This window comes from Choloepus didactylus, chromosome 17 (assembly GCF_015220235.1).
Source record: "Choloepus didactylus isolate mChoDid1 chromosome 17, mChoDid1.pri, whole genome shotgun sequence".
In the NCBI taxonomy this organism is placed as follows: Eukaryota; Metazoa; Chordata; class Mammalia; order Pilosa; family Megalonychidae; genus Choloepus; species Choloepus didactylus.
In genome coordinates, this window is record NC_051323.1 from 40513134 (window position 1) to 40529586 (window position 16453).

The window sequence follows — 16453 nt, forward strand, 5'->3', positions numbered from 1 at the left end:
TAAATGAGAGTCCCTGCTGCTCCATATCCTTATCAGAGTTTGGTATTATCATTTTTTTTCTTGGATTTTAATGTTTCCAATAGGTGTATAGTGATATCACATTGTTGTATTAATTTGCAATTCCCTAGTAACATAATGATTTTGAGTATGTTTCATATGTTTTTTTTTGTTTGTTTGTTTGTTTTGTTTGTTTCCATCTGTCTATCTTCTTTGGTGAGCTGTCTGTTCAGATCTTCTGTTTTTTAAATTGTTTTTTTTTTTCTTATTTTTGAATGAGTTCTTTGTATATTTTGGAGGCAATGCCTTTATCAGATATGTTTTGCAGATATTTTCTGACCCTCTGTGACTTTTCTTGCCATTCTGTTAATAACTTTTCAGAACAAAAATTCTAATTTTAATGAAATTCACTTAGAAATTTTTTTCATAGATCATGCTATTGGTGTTTATCTACAAATTTGTTGTTAAATTGAAGATTATCTAGATTTTCTCCTATATCATCTTTAGAAGTTTTAAATTTTTGTTTTTTACATTTAGGTCTGTGATCCATTTTGAGTTAATTTTTGTGAAAGCTATAAGATCTATGTCTAAATTCATTCTTTACATGTGGAAATCCAGTTGTCCGAGCACCATTTGTTGTAAACACTATCCTTTCTACATTTAATTGACATTGTTCCTCTATCAATGATCAGCTGAATGTACTGGTATAGGTTATATTCTGGGGTCTCTATTCTATTCCACTGATCTACATATCATTCTTACACCAATCCCACACTGTCTTAATCACTTTAGCTTTATAATAAGTCTTGAAGGCAGGTAGTGTCAGTATTCTGATTTTGTTCATTCAGTATTTTGTTGGTTATTCCTGGTCTTCTGCTTTTTCATATACATATTAGTATCTGTTTGTTGATACCCACAAAATAACTTACTGAGATTTAGATTGTGATTATTCTGAACTATAGATCAAGTTGAGAAGAATTAATGTCTTAATAAGTTTTCCTATCCATGAACATGGATTATCTCTCATTTATTTAGATCTTTGATTTTTTTCATGAGAGTTTTGCAGTCTTCCTCATGTAGATTGTGCACATATTTTTGAGTCTTTTACACAACTATTTTTTTTCCTTTCTATGGTGCTAATGTAAAGGGCATTTTTTAAATTTTAAAGTACTATTGTTCATTGCTGATATATAGGAAAGGGATTGACTTTTGTGTATTAACCTTGTATCCTGCAACCTTGCTATAGTTGGTTATTATTCCAGGATTTTTTGTTTGTTTCATTTTGTTTGTTTCTTTGTTGCTGTTGTTGTTTCTTTGAGATTTTCTACATAGACAGTTATATCTTCTGGGAAAAAAAAGGCAGTTTTATTTCTTTCTTATTGATATATATACCTTTATTTTCTTTTATTGTGTTAATGCATTACTGAGGACTTCCAGTACAATGTTGAAGAACAGTGTAAGAGAGGTCATCCCCATCTTTTTCCTGATCTTGGGAAGAAATCATCCAGTTTCTCATCAAGTCATGTTGGCCATAGGTTTTCTGTAGATATATTTTATCAAGTTAAGGAAGCTCACTTTTATTCCAGTTTGCTGAGAGTTTTATCATGAATGGACTATGGGTTTTGTCAAATGCTTTTTCTGCATTTATTGATGTGATTTTTCCTATTTAGCCTGTTGATATAATGAATTACATTAATAGATTTTTCAATGTTGAACTAACCTTGAATACCTGGAATAATCCCAATTGGTCATAGTATATAACTCTTTTTATACGTTGTTGGATTCAATTAGCTAATTTTTGTTGAAGATTTTTGCATCTATGTTTATATGCAACGTTGAGTTTATTATTTTCCTTCCTGGCAATATCTTTGTCTTTTTTTGTTGTTAGGGTAATGTTGGTCTCATAGAATGAGGTAGAAAGTATTCCCTCTGCTTTTATTTTCTGGAAGAGATTATAGAAAATTGGTATCATTCCTTCCTTAAATGTTTGGTAGAATTTACCAACAAGTTGTTCAGTTTACCAACAACTGAACCTGATGATTTCTGTTTTAGAAGGTTTTTAATCATTGATTCAATTTCTTTAATACATATAGTCCTATTCAGATTATCTGTTGTTCTTCCTATGAATTTGTAAAGAATGTGTTTTTCAAGGAATTGTTCCATTTCTTCAGTAATCAAATTTGCAGGCATAGAGCTATTCATAATATTACTGTGTTATCCTTTTAATGTCCATGAATCAGTAGTAATGGACCCTTTTTGGTTTCTGGTATTGGTAATTTCAGTCTTCTCTCTTTTTTTCTTGGTTAGCCAGGCTAAAGGTTTATCAACTTTATTGCTCTTTTCAAATTATCAGCTTTCAGTTTCATTATCTCTATTGTGTTGCTATTTTCAGTTTCATTGATTTCTGTTGTAAATTTTTTTAATATTCATTTTATTGAGATATAGTCACATACCATGCAGTCATACAAAACAAATCGTACATTCGATTGTTCACAGTACCATTACATAGTTGTGCATTCATCACCAAAATCAATCCCTGACACCTTCATTACCACACATACTAAAATAACAAAAATAATAATTAAAGTGAAAAAAAGCAATTAAACTAAAAAAGAACACTGGGTGTCTTTCTTTCTTTGTTTCCTTCCCGCATTTTTCTACTCATTCATCCATAAACTAGATAAAGGGGAGTGTAGTCCTTATGGCTTTCTCAATCCCATTGTCACCCCTCATAAGCTACATTTTTATACAATCGTCTTCAAGATTCATGGGTTCTGGGTTGTAGTTTGATAGTTTCAGGTATCTACCACAAGCTACCCCACTTCATTAGAACCTAAAAAGGGGTTGTCTATATTGTGCATAAGAGTGCCCACCAGAGTGACCTCTCAGCTCCCTTTGGAATCTCTCTGCTACTGAAGCTTATTTCATTTCCTTTCACATCCCCCTTTTGGTCAAGAAGATGTTCTCCGTCCCATGATGCCAGGTCTACATTCCTCCCTGGGAGTCATATTCCACATTGCCAGGGAGATTCACTCCCCTGGGTGTCTGATCCCACGTAGGGGGGAGGGCAGCGACTTCACCCACCAAGCTGGCTTAGCTAGAGAGAGAGGGCCACATCTGAGCAACAAAGAGGCATTCAGGAGGAGGCTCTCAGGCACAATTATAGGGAGGCCTAGCCTCTCCTTTGCAGCAGCCGTCTTTGCAAGGGCAAGTCCTGTGGTAGAAGGCTCAACCCATCAAACCAACAGTCCCCTATGTCTGTGTCTGCTCTAAATCTTATTTCTAGTTTTAGATATATATTGCTATTTTTTCTCCAATTTCCTCAGGAGATTTTTAGTATGGATTTTGGATTTTTTTCTTTTTATATGTGCATTCTGTGTTATAGATTTCCCTCTAAGCCCTGCTTTCACTGCATCCCACAAATTTAGGTGTTATATTTTCAATTTAATTTCATTCAAAATATTAATTTTTAATTTCTTGTGAGACTTCTTCTTTGACCCATGTGTTCTTTTTGAAGTGTGTTGTTTGATCTCCAATTATTTGAGGACCTATAGCTATCTTTCTATTATTGATTTCTAGTTTAATTCCACTGTGGCCTGGGAGCATAGTTTGAAAGGTTTCTATATTATTAATTTTGTTACGCTGTGTTTTATGGCCCAGAATGCACTCTACCTTGGTGATGTTCCATGTGAGCTGGAGAAGAATGCATATTTTAATGTTGTTGGATGAAGGATTCTGTAATCACCAATTGTGTCCTGTTGATTGATGGTGCTGCTCAATTCAACCATATACTTACTGATTTTGTCTGCTTAATTTGAAAATTGCTCATAGAGGTGTGCTGAAGCCTCTATCATGGTGCATTTGTCTATATCTCCTTAAAATTCTGTCAGTTTTAGCTCAAATACTCTGATACTCTGTTGTGCTCAGTTACATTAAGGATTGTTATGTGTTCTTAGATAACCGAACCCCTTGACATTATAAAGTGCCTCTCTTTATCCTTGATAACTCTCCTTGTTCTGAAGTCTGCTTTATCTGAAATTAATATAACTAGTCCAGTTGTGTTTTCAGTTGGTAGTATTTCTCCATCCCTTTACTTTTAATCTATCTTTCTCTTTATATATGAAATGGGTTTCTTGTAGACAATATATTGTTGGGTCTTTTTATTTTTATCCACTTTGTCAGTCTCTAACTTTTAATTGATGTATTTAGACCATTCACATTTAAAGTGATTATTGAAATAGTTGGATTAAATATCTGCCATGTTTGTAACTTTTCATTTCACTTGCTCTTTATTTCCTTTTTAATCTTCTCTTCTTCTGCCTTCTCTGGTTTTAATTGAACATTTTATATAGTTCATTTTCTCTCCTCTCAGAGTATTTACTATACTTCATTTAAAATTTTTTTCATAGTAGCCCTAATTTTTCAGTATGCATTTATAACTAATAGAGTCCACTTTAAAATAAAACTATTCTACCTTATGGGTAGGGCAGGAACATTACAGCAGAGTATTCCCAATTCCTCCTTTTCATACCATATAACATTGGTATGATTCATTTCACTTTTCCCTAAGCTTTAGTCACCTAATACTTTGCTTCTATTATTATTTTTAACAAATAATTTTCTATTAAAACTTAAGTTTGAATTCTACCTTCATTTATTTTGTCTTTAATGCTATTCCTTTCTTATGTACTTCAGTTTCTAACCTATATAATTTTCCTTTTCTCTGAAGAATGTCTTTTAAGATTTCTTGCAAGACAGGTCTACTGGCAACCAGTTCCCTGTTTTTTTGTTTGTCTGAGAAGGTCCTTATTTCTCCCACACTTTTGACAGATATTTTTACCAAATACAGAATTCTAAGTTAGTGTTTCTTCTTTTGACCCTTTAAGTATTTCACTCCACTTTCTGCCTGATTGCATGATTTCTGAGAAGTCTAACATTATTGATATTCTTATTCCTCTCTAGGTAAAGTGTTTTTATTCTCTGGTTTCTTTCAAGATTTGCCTTTGTCTTTGGTTTTTTGCAATTCAAATATGGTATAAGTAGGTGTGAATATTTTGGTATTTATCCTGCTGAGTATTCTCTAAGCTTTCTCAATCTGTGGTTTGATGGTTGTCATTAATTTTGGAAAATTCTCAGCCATTATTATTTCAAATATTTCTTCTACTTTCTGTCTTTTCCTTCTGGCATTCCTATTATATGTATATTTCATGCTTTGTAATTATGTCACTGCTTGCATATTCTGTTCATTTTGTTAAATTTCATTCTTTTACCCCTTTACATTTCAGTTTGGTAAATTTCTATGGACATATCTTCAAGATCACTAATTTTCCCTTGGTTGTATCCAGTCCACGGCAAGCCCAGCAAAGGCATTCTGCGTTTCTTTTACAGTGTTTTTGAATTCTAGTATTTTCTTTTGATTCTTTCTTAGCATTTCTATCTCTCTGTTTACATCTGTTTTTGTGTGTTATCCACTTTCCCCTTTTCCATTAGAGCCCTTAGCATATTAATCATAGTTATTTTAAATTCCAAAATTTCTTCTGTACTTGAGTTTTGTTCTGAGGCTTTGACTCTTTACTATTTGTTTTTTTTTTTGTTTTTCCTGCCTTTTATCATATGTTTAAATTTTTTATTTATTTATTTATTTTTTTTTGGAAAGCTGGACATATGTCAGGTAATAGAAATTGAGGTAAATAGGCCTTTAGTGTGAGGTTTTATGTCTACCAGGCTAAGAGGGAAATATGTTTAATGTTAGTTGTAGCTGTAGATGTCAGAGGCTTCTATTTCCTCTAGTGTCCTTGTTTTGTTTTCTCTCCTCTGTTGTCTTTGGTCTTTAACTACAACCTTCTTGCAGCACTCTCAGTTGTAATCCATTGTTATGATATGGGATTCACGTTGATGTGGTAGTAAGATACTGGAGAGCAGAAGAGTTTATAATCTTATAATTAAATCTCCAGTTTAGTAGGCCAGCATTCCTGTGCAGCAACTCTTAGAAGAATTTCTTATACCTAATTTTCTACCCCTTTTGCAAACAGGAAGCCCAGAGGAGACTTGAATCACTCAAGTGCTCTTCCCCCAGGTCAGACAAGGCTCCAACCAAGTTCCACTGACTTAGGTGCCTGTCTCAGAAAGCAGGACAGTCTGGGCATAACTCAAATGGCCACTGTTCCCCAGGGCATATTTCAAAATGGTTTCTTATCCCCTTCCCCTGCCTGAAGGATGAGGGAATATTTCTGTGACTTTACCTGGAGAACTTCATTAGGCTCCTGAGGGTAAACTCATGAAGGTATGGCCTCCCCACCCTCCACCCCCACCCCAGGACTGGCCCCTATGAGTTTTTAACTCTCAAATAAGTTCACACTCACCCTCCAGCAACTCATCAATTACCATTTCAGTGTTCCTACCAGCTGCAGGCTCTAGTTCCTTACATTCCCAGAAAGCTGTGATTCTTCATATTCTTTGTCTCTCCGTTTATTGGTTTTTATTTTTTGGGGGATGGTGTGGGGAGTGGCTTGCCCTATGATCTCAGTTCTCTGGTCAATCAAGAAAAGTCAATTTTCAGTTGGCTCAGCTTTTTAGAATTGTGAGATTGGAAGCAATGAACAGCATTTGTTTTATATTATTGTTATAATATCAATTTATCTCAGATAGTAGTGTTTGTTGTGATCATTACACACATATTTTATCTTCTTTGTACTGTCAAACAGAAGAGGGGAAAGAAGACAATTTAATTGCCCCTTTTACCCTAAACACTCTTTTTCCTTCATATGAAAACCTGGAATCATTCATATTTTAATGCTGAGGACATTATAAAAAGGGGATGACAGGCAGCTCTTTATCATTTCTTGGAAATATGAACAACAGATGGCATTTCCTCTTTTCTACTTGTCATCATTCAGCAGAAAACAATTAACAGCAAATGAGTCTTAACAAATACTTGGCATGCTCATTTCTGTGATGGCTATTTTTATAAGAATCAGAGCTCTCTGCAACATGTTTAAAGTATCTTTTAATGTTCATTTGGCATTCTAGTTAGTCTGATGTTTTCATTTTGACAAATTTACCAAAATGGTCTTATGTTAATCTTTAGCATATATAGAAATTTAATCATGAAATTAAAAACTGAAATATTGGGTTTAATGCCCACAGATGAAAATATATGGCTTTTTAAATCTTCTAGGGTCTGATGTGGATTTACAGTGAAGCTAATAAGTTTAAGCTTTGCAATCCTTCACTTGCAGGGCCTCTTACTCTGCCTTACAAGGAGCCTTCGTAATTTGTTCACCTTGTCACATCTTTTTGTAAAATTTGCAAACACAAGATATTTTAACTATAATTAGTTAGGACTACTGTCTTTTTCCTCTTTGATTTCCTCTCAGTAACTGTCCTCTTGTTTAATATAGTGTAGCTGTAGAGTAGCAACAGGTATTTCATAGGTTTGGCTAAGAGATCCTTGAATCAGGAATGAACAGATTAGCTTAGATTGAGTTTAGAGGTATTGATATGTGTGGTTTGAACTCACTCTGACACCTGTATAAGTTATCGTCAGCCATCCTGTTGTGCTGATGGCTTTCAGCAATATTCCTATCACAACAAGAAGGGACTGGCCAGAATCTATGTGTGTCTGTAGCACTCAGCTTTAGAAACACATAAAGCAGAGGAAAAACCAAATGTAAAAGGTAGAGAGCCTAAAACGAATCTGTGGAAGGTCTTATAAATCATGAGAGAAAAACTTAAATGAAGTTATTAAATTATCATTAAAATTAGAAAAAGAAAGTTGTTTTTTGTCAGGAATGTATTCAGGGTATTAATTATTTCTTGCTACATAATGAATTATCCAAAACGTAACAGTGTAATACAACAAACATTTATTTTCTCACACAGATTCTGAGAGTTTGAAATTTAGGAGCAGCCTAACTGTGTAATTCTGGCTCTGGTCTCTAATGAGTTTTCAGTTAATGCTTGACTGGGGCTAGAGGATCTAATTCCAAAAAAGCTCACTTACATGGTTTTTGGCAGGAGGCCTCAGTTTCTCTTCTTGTAGGCCTCTCCACAGGGCTGCCTGCATGTCCTTATGGCACAGCAGCTGTTTTACCCTAGAGGAAGTGATGAGAAAGAGCAAGGAGGAAGGCACAGTGCCTTTTATAACCTAGTCTCCAAAGTCTCACACTGTCACTTTCAGTTTATTCTAATCATTAGAAGTGAGTCACCAAATCTGGCCCACACAGAGGGAGAGAAATTAGGCTGTACTTTATTCCCTCAAATCAGAGGAGTGTCAGTGAATATTTTGACATTTTAAAACCAACACACTCAGAATTAAAATACTCTTTTTTGATAAATAAAATACATAATAGCATCTATTGGAATTCCCTTTTGTAGGACACAAACTTTTGCTTTACAAAGACTATGGGCACAAATGTAATATTTCTTATAAGAAAGAAAATCAATAGCCATTTTCCAGATTTAATGACAATACTAAAAGATTTTACATGACTTTATCAATAAAATCTTGTGAAGGTGAAAGAAACTTTTCCAAACTATCAATCAAAAAAAAAAAAAATTAACCCTGGCCAGAGAGATGACATCTTTCTATTATTTTTATAGAAATCATATATTTAAATTATCATATGAGAAAGAGATCCAAGAGCAGGCAGCCAAAAAATATAGGGAAAAAAAGATTATAGAGCTGTATCAAATAGATAATGAATATAAAATTTATGGGTTCCCCCCTGGATTTTGTGGTATTGTAGTATTTGAAAGAATTTTAGAATTTTTAATTAGTTACCATTAATATTTTCTTTCTAAATAAATATGCACTTTGGGTCTAATTTATATTAATTTGCTTAAAAAGAGTCTCTCAAGTTACATAAACATGGAGGCCTCCAAATCTTGATTGACCTCTGCTTAGGCCTCTTGCTCAATGAACTTGGTTTAAAGAAAGTTTTGAACTTTGAAAATGATCAAAATAATAGGAATTTAAATACACTTTGGTTTATCATACATTGTTAAAATTAGATAAATGCATTTATGAACTAACAGTATAATACTTTGCATTATATTAGCTATATTTAGAGAATGATCTAAGAAAATAAGTTAGAGTTTTGGGAAACCTAGAAAGCCTCCCTCATATTTTCCATATTGAATGTCAGGATGAGTTTCACAGGGACATTTAACAGACTAATTAGTTAATAGTTATTTTTAAAACTTGGAAATACAAATTATTATAGGTGGCTTTAGAAAAAATTCTATAATAGGAATGTGGGTTTTCAAGGAAGTATCTCTTGGGAAGGCTTACTGAATAATTATAGCTGGATTATTGATAGGAGTAAGAATTTTAAAAGAGAGGAAACAAAAGACTTTTCCAAGGAAATATGACTATTCAGAGTCAGACTTAGGTTTATAGAACTGGTTTTGGAAGGTTTATATCCTATTTTTGCATGGGTAGTTTGTCATTTTTATGGGGCTTAAATTTGAACTTTCAAATATAAATTGTTGTCACTTAGCAAAGTGACTAGCTGATTTTTTTCTTTTTCTTTAAGTATGGATACGTTGCTATACTAATGTGATACAGCTTTTCTGCAAAGTGGAGAGAATGCTTTGCATTCTTTTCTTAAAATCAGACTTAAACTTTATTTCACCCAAAACTTAGGATAAGCACCATAAACTAGCAGGGATGTAGTGCTTATGATGGCTAGCCCAAAGATTTTGTGAGCAGAGAAAATACTTGCCCATGTTTGCTCTACATAAAACTCAAATGCCCTTAACTCTACTCAGTGCATCATCTTCACTAATGTTTCCAACCTCTTCCCATACAAAATGTGTGTATGTTTTCTATGCTTTTACTCCTATGCAAAATGGGAATAGGAATAACTACCTCAAAGAATTGCTAGAGGAATTAAAAGTGGGAACTCTGGAAAATATTTGCTATATTTTGTGATATTTTATAGATCTCAGAAAATGGTACCCTAGTTGGCACTTTATGAAGTTTTTAGTCCATTGTTTACATATCAAGATTTTTTTATAGATAATAAACCTCTAGAATACAAGAGGTGGTGTGATTTTGTGTTACAGTCACTGTTCCGGTTTGCTAATGCTTCACTGAGGAAAAGCCAGTGGTGTCCAGAACACCTCTGTCAGCTGGGAAGGCACATGGCTGGCATCTGCTGGTCCTTTGCTCCCAGGTTGTGTTTCAAGTGGCTTTCTCCAAAATGTCTTCACTCCTTTCTTTCAGCTCCTGTACATCCTTGCTTCTTTCTCCCAGGGCATTTCTCTCTAATAAGCATCTTGGGGTCCTCTCTTAGCTTCTCCAGGGCAAACTCTGGGCTTCATTTCTTAGTTTAGCATCTCCAGATGTCCTTCTGTCTACATTTCCAAACATCTCCAAAGCATCTCCAAGCGTCAGCGTCTGTGTCGGCTACTGAGCTGTCTTAAGGACTGCAGTGAACTAATCAAGAACCACCTGGAATGAGCGGGGTCCTCCATGGAAGTCATTTAATCAAAAATCTCACCCACAGTTGGGTGAGTCACATCTCCATGGAAACACTCAATCAGAAGGTTCCACAAAACAAAGATTGGATTAAAAGATCATGGCTCTTCTGGGGTCCATTACAGTTTCAAACCGGCATAGTCACCTAAATCCTAATTCCAGGGAATTTACCAAAAGCTTAATGGTGTTCCATGAGGATGATGTTAAGTAAGTGAAAAAAGGTAACAGAACCATCCTCACATGTGAACTAGATATGAATCCACAGACATACCATTAACAGGAAGCACTTTGAGATGTATTTTTAATTTTGGACAGTTAATTTCCCTTCTCAGGTCTTGCATTGATTGGAAAATAAATAGTGAACCAACTCCTCTGAAAAAATAACATTAAAAGTAATCGACATTTAAAGGTTGTATTGTATCTATGGCTGAGTAGATAAAATATAAATTTAAAGCTGCCAATTTTCACTGAAATCTGATAAAGGGAAATGGCAAAGAAGAAACAAAGTTAGAGGAAGTGGACAGGGAAAGAAGAAGCTTTCATGTAACTAAAGACCACAGTGATTTTAAAGATGGGCAGGCCATTTCAGTCATCTTGTTTGTCTCCTTGACAACCCAGGATCATCTCACTCTGCCTGGACTATTTTTAATGACCCAAGTGAGAAAAAGCCTTTGCCATTGCCTATAGGATTAAGTTTTACCATATGAACTCTTGTTTTTGAGTATATTCAAGTATACTTTTCCCTCCAGGTTCCAAGTTGGTACTGAGTTTATAATTCAGAAAAATGTATTATATTTTATCTTTAAAATAGAATGTGGTGTTTGGGATACATTACAATAATAATAATAGCTATCACCAAATGTACATATATGCTCTGGCCAAGGAACTATATTAGGTGTATTACTAACCTAATCCTGAACAAGAGAAAGAAAGAGATAAGGAAGAGACACAGTGGGAGAGAGAGAGAGAGAGAGATTATCCAAATTTTACAGATTAACATTAGAGATGGAATCTCATTGAGATAAAAGTATAAAATGGACTTATCCACATGCTAGAGATTAGCAAAGAACAGAGCCAGGATTCATACCCAAATCTGCCTGGCTTCATGGGTAATTTTTCCAAAATGACATGAAATTGAAACTTTTTGTGATAGCATCTTTCTTTATCAGTGATTACTTTCAGCTGTCTTGGCATTTCTGCTTCAGAGTGATGCCACACACTGTGACAGATATGCAAATAGCACTTGAATAGAAAAGGAAAGTTAAAATAAGGCACAATAAAAAGAAAAGTCATAATAAAACAGATCTGGTGAATAGCTCACTGAGAAGAGCAATATAAAGTCATTTTCTCTGTCATTTCAGGAAGAAATTTTGTTTTGAAAGTTTCTGTTCCTAAACATAAATGGACTAGAAGAAGTATTGTCTCTTTCTCCTTGCTAAATGTCATTTATTATTGGTCAATTTCTATAAGTGTTTCTGACTGAAATAATGTGTATACTATAGTTGTACAGTGTTCAATATATGTTCTTTCAGTCATGTTTGTTAGTTTGTTATGTTTTCTTAGCATTTTGTGTTTAGTTTTCTATCCATTACCAAATGTTTAAAATTTCCCATTATATTTGTAGATTTGTCTACGTCTCCTTTTGACTATCAATTTTTGCTTTACATTTTCGAGTCCATGCTATTAGGCCCCAGACATTTCAAAATGATCTATTTGCCTGATAAACCTCTATCATTATGAAATCAGTTTATTTCTAACAATGTTTTTTGTGACATAAAATCTTGTAAATATTAATATAATGATACCAAATTTATTTTGATTAATATTTTAAATTATATTCTAGTTATATTAACTATATTTTTACTTCCAAATCTTCTGATTTATATTTTTATGTGCCTCCTAAATGGCATGTAGTTGAATTTATTTCTGTAAATCTGCTAATCTTTGTCTTTAACTGAAACTTACATCCCTTGTTACATTTAATGTAAATACTTAGAGTTTAGAATTTAAAATTTATAATCTTATTTTGTCCTATTTGTCACAACAATTATTTGCTTCTTTATCTTCTTTTTTTCAATTACTGAGTTGTATTCTCCATGATTTTAACGTTATAAACTTTAATTCTATTAGTTTAGTGTTCACCTAGAGATTACTCCTTCATTCTGAACTTACCAGACCTCAATAACACCTTTACATTCTGTTCTCAAATTAAAAGTATTTTAAAACATTTTCTCTCCAATTACCCTACTCTTAATCAGTATTTTATTGTCTGTCATTTTAATCCAATCTTGATTTTAAAAAAAACTACTATATATGATTATTACTGCCCTGTCTAGTTAAATAACAAATTCAGATGTTCTTGTTTTGTTTTATTTTGTTTTAAGTTTAAAGGGAAGCCATTTAATTCTCTCAAACATTTCCAACCTATCTGGCAATCCCACTTACCAGAGAGGACTCTGTAAATCTGTAGTCTGAGTTCATCCTTTAATCATCTAATGATGCTGGGAATCATTTGGTACTCGAGAGGGCTGAACTAATGGACCATATATATCAAAGCAATATGAGGAGCACTTGTCTCCAAAAATCATAGTTCTCCGAGGTATACATGTCTGCTCTCTTCAAGTGCTTCAGTTGCAGAATAAATTTTACATTAAATGAATGCTGTACATCCTGGAGCATGGCATTTCCTGAGAACACTAAGGAAGGCACTTAAAGATAGATGTAGAATAACTCAGGATGAGAAGGGTGGAAGGGAAAACTTGAAACAGAAACAGACTATGCATAGCTGAAATCCCAGCTTTGGAAACCTTATCTACGGCCAGGTACCACAGGAGGAATTGGCCATAGCAGTCACAAAACCAATGGGAATTGGAGTGTAGGGAAGCCTGTGACATGGAAGAGGACAATGCTAATACATCCAAAAATAGTGGGGTTACATTAGCTAAAGAATAATTTTTCCTATGTTTGAAACAGAATATTATTGACAATTGAGGGGTGGGGCACAGCTGTGCAGGATCAGTAATTGCCTCTGAACTGGAAAGTGAATGTTTCAGCAAGATAAAATATTTGCATTTAAATAGGAAAAAACCAAGTCAGCAGAATCTTTGGATTAGGCTTTCTGAACACTGTTGTACTCTTTTATTTTTCTGTTTAAGGTTTGGTTGTCTTTTTTTTTTTTCTAACCTGGCTGTAGAGGTAAACATCAGAAAAACAAACTGAGTGATGTAATCCTTTTTCATTTTCATTTTTTCAAATAGTGTGGGGTGGGGAATGGGGAAGGATAATTGCAGGAAGGTAATAGCACATAATTTACCAGGTCCAAACTGACAAAGGAATATTCTGGAATGATTCTCATTTTCCAAGAAAATAGACCATTGTCATGATGAATACACCACAATAATGGTGTGGTATTTGTTTCCTTTTAAAAATCTTATGGTTCAAAAGAGAAATTTTAGGTTGTATATATATTCCTAGAATAAAAAAGGAAACAACAACAACATAGGACTGTACAACACAAACAGGGAGCCCTAATGTAAACCATGGACTATAGTTAATAGTACAATTATAGTAATATTCTTTCATCAATTGTAGCAAATGTGCTGCACTAATGCAAAGTGTAAATAAGGCAAGGGGGTAAATAATGGAAGACTGTATTTTATGCCTGATTTTTCTGAAAACCTACAATTGCTCTATTAAAAAATTCTTATTTGACACTGTTCCTATGTGCATAAGCGTTCTTTCCATATATGCAAATTCTGAATGCATTTGGATATTTGATAAAAGGAATGATTTTAAGTTAAGTGACTAAAATCAAAGGTGCAAGCAAGTGAAGAAGACTCTTAGCATTTAGGACTAACACATATTTTGAAAATATGACTATGAAAGATATTAAATCAGTCAAGCAGAATGCTAGATGATCACATTATGATATTCAATATGTGATATATCAAGTTGATTTGAGGATTTGCAGCATCAGAGTCAAATTTAATTATTGTTGTTCAGGTAAATTATTTTCAAGTCTAAGACAATACCTACTTGATGTCAGTGCAAATTTATAGTAAAATATGCAGTCTATATATCTTAGTGCTGTAACATAGGATATTAAACATGTGGCAAGTTGAAATTATAGATTATATCAAAAAGTATATGTATTGTGTTGCTCCACTTTTTAAAGAAAGAGGAAAAAATATAAAATTATTGCTTTGTTAATTCTTTTAAAGATGGTTTAATAAATAAAATACAAATCCCTTAGAAGAATGTAAAAATTTTGCTATTTTTATTTTTGCATTTTTCAAAGAAAAATATTCCATAACATTGCTGGAAAACAAGAAGGGCTAACTTTAATAGAGGAAGAATATTGAGAAATTTGCAGAAGTTACTGAAGCAGATTGGACTCACCTCTAATTCTGGGTCTCACAAGAGGTGAATCAGCATGGGCTATTGGTTGTCTCCCCTGGGATTAACCCTGTAGAAATTATAAAGGAATACAAAAAGCCCAGTGTACTATAATACCTATGCTTCTATGGACAACTAAGCATTTTCCTCTGGAGGGCACCTTTCATGATTGTCTGATTCTGATTCCCTTGAAGTTATTTTAGAAGTCTCTTAACTGTAGGTAACCAACAACAATCAAAGTGATTCTTCTCTGTAGACATGCAAAATCCTGTCTCTCCAAATGTTCAGTAGATTTCCCTCCTCCCTGTGAAACAAAGAGTTTTGCCGCCATTTACATATTCATTTAAACATTACTGGTCTCCAATTGTTTCTGTTGTTCCAATTCTCTTTTGAACCAGTTAAAACAAGCCTGTTTACTTCATTGATTACTGAGTAGAATAAAATCTTTAACTGGTGTTCCATTTTTATATCTGAATGACATTTGCGATTTTACCTTTTTCTGAAAATTACTGTGTAACACCAGGAAATAAAATAGTAACACCAAAAACAACAGCAAGAACGATAGCAACAACAAAATAGAGCTTGGAGAGATGGAAGACTGTTTTGAACTATGGGGAGGTGGGGGAAAGAAAATACAGAACAGAAAGGTAAGGGGGGGGATAGAAAAAGCTTAGGCTGCAACCAGAAATTGAGGACTGCTAGCCTAATAGCTAGGGAAAATAAATTGAAAAAAAAATTTTTTTTAGATCACCTCTTGTCCCTCTCTGGAGGAAGCATTATCTGATACCAGTGCCTGTGGGTATAAAGATAAAATCAAGAAAGCACAGGAATCAGCAAATGTGAAATATGCATAAACATATAGGAGGTGATTAGCTTCTAGCATTCAATCTTCAATCCCTCTATCCTCCCACAACCAATAGTACAGGCAAAGTGGGTAACAATATGGAGGGCCTGTTCCATGCTCCCTGAGGAGCTAAAGGTGAAGCAGGACTGAGGAATTCCTTGGAGTGGTGATACAGAATAGAATGATAAATTATCCCTCTTGTGCTAATTCCCTCCCTTCACTCTTATGTCACTGATGCTGATCCAGGTCAAGCTATTTCTTTTGGCCCTCCCCCTAGAGTGTATACAGACATAGTAGCCAATACCTTTAGGTGGATATGAATTCAGGCTAAATAATGAACCATAGGAGGATTATAATCTATCTCAAAAGAAATTCAACAAACTGGATTACAGATATCATGAGAAAGAGAGGTACTGGATGTGAGAGACCAATAATATTAAAATAAGAAAAAAAGACAAACAAAAAAATGAAAAAAAAAAAGCAGTGAGAAACCAGAATAGCATATCACAAACAAAAACTACATAGAAACATTAGAGAAACTACGATAGTTGAAATAAAGAAGAAAATTGATGCAAAAGTAGAAGAATAAGTGCAATTGCACTTTATGGTTGTATTTCAGACTATTATAACAAAGAGAAAAATCCTAAACTTTTCCAGGGAGAAAGAAAAAAATCATTTGTAAAGGAACATGATCAGATTCATATCAGATTTTCTCAAAAGCAACTCCAGATTAA